Consider the following 4773-nt stretch of genomic DNA (forward strand, 5'->3'; position numbering starts at 1 on the left):
TATTTATATTGGCTTGAAGATCCTGTAAATCATCATGGGGAAAAGATGTATCAAAATGAATGGAAGTCACTTCAGAAACAACTGTAAGTCCATTTCAGTTAAATGAATTGTTTAAAGCACCTATTGTGAAAAAAATTAAATGAAATATTTAGCTTTAATTTCTATTATTGCGTGTTTTCAGTATATAAAGGTTGCACACCTGTAGGGAGCTGGTGCATGCACACACTGTCTCTTAATTCTCTTCTTTACCTCCTGCCCCTTCTCTCTCTTCTCATTTTCTCCACTGCTTGATCCCTTCCCTGCTTAAGAAAGATCTACCTCCCTACTTCCTATTGTACATCTTTTATTTTGTTCTTTATTCCTATTTTGGGTTTCTCATATAAGAGTAACCATGTTCTATTTAAGCTGTATTTCTGATTTATTTCACTTAACGTTATTGTCTTGGGTGTATCCATTTTCCTACAAATGATTCAAGTTTTCCTTCTTTCTGGCAGCATAGTACTTCATTATGTGTAAATATCACATTTTCTTTACCCACTGATCTTCCTGATTCTTCTGTCTCTTGTAGATCTCCCTTGACTTCTTCTTTTCTACACAATTTAGTCCTTTTCTGTGGGATGCCTTTAAGGACTTTGCAGTGAACCAGAAGTTGTCATTTCGTTATTCAAGTGAACTTTTTACTGAATTTATACAATACTTCCCAAAGCAAGCCTTTCTCAATTACCTCTTGCACCTCCAGTTCAGTTTACGCCCCCACATTTATGTGCTTTCATCACTTCCTGTGCTTTTCCGTAACAACATCCAGCACACACAGTTTCTCTCTCTCTCTCTCTCTCTCTCTCTCTCTCTCTCTCTCTCTCTCTCTTTGTGAGCTCTTATGCCATCAGGGTAAACATGCACACTTGGCTCCACCATGTCAGGCACTTACTGCTGCCTCAAGAACATGCTTTGGCTCACTAATTTCAAGTCAGGACTCTTTCTTTAATATTTTATCCCCCAACTCCACAAAAAAAATCCTGTAAAATATGTCTTTAAACTTAGCAAGATGTATTAATAACAGTCAAATTTGTTCTTCGTGAGAGTGTAATAGAGGCATTCAGGATCATTTTTAAAGAAGGAATTGCAAACATGCGTTTGAAAATATCCCATCACTGCTGGGCGTGGCTCCTGCTGTGCCAGCACTCAGAGACTGAAAGAAGGGAATTGCAAATTCAGCCCCTTCCTGGGCAACTTAGCAAGATTCTGTCTCAAAATAAAAATTAAAAAGGGACTGAAGATGTAGCTCAGTGGTGGAATGTCCCTGAGTTAGACCCTCAGTAACACAACTTCCCCACCCCACTGCCCCTTCACTTTATCAGTAAACCACAGTGGAAAAGGAGCCAACAAACCCTGAAGAGCCTTGACTCACTCTGGAGGTCAGGCCTGACCATGCCAAGTCTAGAAGGTCAATCGTAGATAGTGCTAATTGTTTGCCTATAATTTCCAGAAGAAAACACATGTTTCCTGATCTTTAGCTGGACACAGGCTTAGGGAAAGTGTGAAGGCAGGCTGTGAACACTGCAGTGGAAAGATGTATACAGCATCCACGATTCCCAAAGTAACCATGAATCTTCTAAGCCAAGAACTTTTCACTCAAAATATTAGCACAAGAAACAGTAGCACTACATTTGGAGCTGAAATTCTCAATGTACCCTCAGTACTGGAGTTAACTTTTCTCCCAAATATTTCTCCTAATGAAGGGCATCTATTACTAAAACATATGAAGTATGAGGTGAGCTAAAGCTCAACTCCAGAGCTTCATGCACAATCCAAGATTCTGTATCTCAATTAAAATAATTTGCCTTCATTCCTTCTGTAGGTTTTTTTTTTGGTAAACTTAAATCTCTTTTAATATCACTCTAGTTTAAGCTACATGGGTTAAGGGTGATGGAAGGAGTGAGGCTCTAGCATTTTATATCTTACTACATAACTGTCTCTCTATTCATTTACCTTGGAACTTCTTTTATGTTAAATTCTTAACATAAAAATCATAGCTATACTTGAAGACCTTTAACATTTATGTATGTAAACACCTAAGAGTTTTTAGTTAGATTGTCTTCTTTCTTTGGATTCTCAGAGGAACCAGTAAGACCCAAAAAGTTACAAACTGTTGGTTTATATGATATTTTACAATCCCCAATCTTTGCTTATCTACATTTCTCTCTCTCTCTCTCTCTCTCTCTCTCTCTCTCTCTCTCTCTCTCTCTCTCTCTTTGGATGATCAGAACATCCAATCTTAACAAGGCCTGTTCTTTGATACCTGTTATGAAATAGGATCATTCATTGGTCCAACTGATAGATAGCAGCTGCTCTGTGCTAGGCATTATTCTCAAGCATGGAGAGACTATCTGAGACAAAAGGACGCAGAACTCATTGAAGGCTAACTCTGAGTCAGGCACCTTGCTGTGTGGCCAACTTCCTTAATATTCAATACATACTATTATTATGCTAATTTCATAGATGAGAACGCTGAAGCAGGAAATAAATCCAGTTTCTCAGCATTCACAAGTGATAGATTCAAGATCTGTAGGCATCACATAAGAGATCCTTTGAGGCACATAATACTGCAAAGTGTAAGACCAGCCAAAACCCAGAACTCAGTCCATAGAAATGATCAGCTCATGAGGCTGTCTTTTTCTACAAGTGTGTCACACTTGTTCCCTATTCTCCATCTTAGACCATTTTGTTTCCAGTGAAATGTTGGATTTAGTAATAGAAAGCCCTGTTTCTGAGCCTGCATGGAGACTATAGATTGTCATCTTTGACTTTCCTTATCTCTCCTTATGGGTATAGACTCCCTGATCACATATCAGCCTTCTTTCAATTTTCTATCATCTCATATTGATTTCTTCTTTATTTATAATAGTATAACAGGCCCTATTAGCATAAAACTGATTAAATCAATAGCAGTGTATTATTATTATTTTAATGTATTTGGTTGTTACAGGGTCTTACAATGCAACTCAGACTTATGGTGATCCTCCTACTTTCAGCCTCCCCAGTGTTGGGATTACAGGTATGCACTACCATGTCTGGACTCTGGCCAGCTCAGCCTGCCCTAGGGGTGGAGCTGGCATGGCATGTGGTGCTAGGCATAGAACCACTGTCCCTGTACATACTTAAGCAGGTGCTTTAGTCTTCTGAGCTATCTCTCTAGCCCCAGTAGCAGTACTTTTAGCCAAACTTTATCAAAGACTCCCCTCAGGGCAAGCCAGATAACTCAGCAGACTAAAGCACCTGCTTAGGCAAAGCACAGTGGCTGGGATTCAATCCCCAGTGTGCTGTGCTGGCTCTGCCCCCGGGCACTTGCTAAAATGGCAATTGAGACTAGGCATGGTGGTGCATGCCTGTAATCTCAGTGCTTCGGAGGCTGAAAACAGGAGAATCACTAAGAGTCCAATCTATGTAGTGAGACCCTGCACACCCTGTAGACCCTGTCCTAAATTCATAAAAAAAGAAAAAAATCCTAAAAATACTGCAAGCCCCCTTTTCATTCATTTTACTCAAATGTATTTCTATATATTTACAGTTATCTCTGCTCATCCAGAAATGTTCTCTTCTGTAGCTTAGTCATCAAGCTACTAGACTGAGTGTTCAAGTGTTCCAATAAGCTTCAAGTCTATCCATTTATAATATTATACCATACTTATAAAATCATTTTCCTTCTTCCCCTTCTTCTCTTCTGCTGTCTACACTTTGTCACAGATGTCTCTTATTTGTTTATTCTTGCCACTTTCTGAAGCACTTGTGAAAGTTCTCTCATTGTAGTGCTGTGGCTGCTTCCATGTCCTGAATCAATTCAAAATATGTACCTTTCATAAACATTTTGACTTTGTGGAAGATCCAGAGTCACATGGCACCAGATTCAGTGAATAATGTGGATGAGGATACTCTGCCATATCTATGAAATTGCCTTTCCCTTGGATGGCACGTGCCAGCACCATCCACCATATTTTTGAGCAGACCTTGCAAAGACACGGAAAAGAGGACTTTTGGAATTGCACTAGCTTTCAGAAATCATTGCAGTTCAGTGTTCAAGAGCCCAGGCCCTTTCCTAGCTTTAAGCCTTGGCTGCACTTATTACTAGCTGTTGATCTTATTTATGTCATTTGACAATTATTGCTAATGCCGTCGTAATTGCGATATGTGCACGTGATTGGATAAGAAATGCCTACTTAGCAGGTTAGATTAGGTAAGTAAACTTCCGGGTGGGCCTGGAGGTGTGTCCAGAGATGGCCAGCATTGAGGCCAGCAAGCTGAGAAGGATCCACCATGATTGTGGGAGCCACCAATAACAGACTTGTAGTCTGAATGAAATAAATAGGAGAGAAAAAAAAATTGGTACACGTTTTGAAGAGTTGCATTCTGCTTGAGCAGGTGGATCTTTTGCTGTCACTGTGGGTGGCATCAATCAGTCTCTTCAGACTTCTAACCCAGATTCCTACCTCTGATCCTGTACCCCTACTTGGTTCTCTTGGATAGATATCTACATATCTCTATCTCTACCTCTATCTCTATCTCTGTTTCTCTATTTAAAGAGACCACCAAAAATGTACACACACTGCTGCATATTCATTTTCACTTTCTTCTGTAAGGATGGCAGTGTAGAGCTTTCTGTGACATATAACATCCTCTAGGATCCCCGATATCAGGGTAACACCATCTGTTGGAAAAAAAATCATGCTATTTTTCTTTTCCAGGTGTGTGTGTGTGTGTGTGTGTGTGTGTGTGTGT

Source organism: Octodon degus, unplaced genomic scaffold (genome assembly GCF_000260255.1).
Source record: "Octodon degus isolate 3935 unplaced genomic scaffold, OctDeg1.0 scaffold00293, whole genome shotgun sequence".
Classification (NCBI taxonomy): domain Eukaryota; kingdom Metazoa; phylum Chordata; class Mammalia; order Rodentia; family Octodontidae; genus Octodon; species Octodon degus.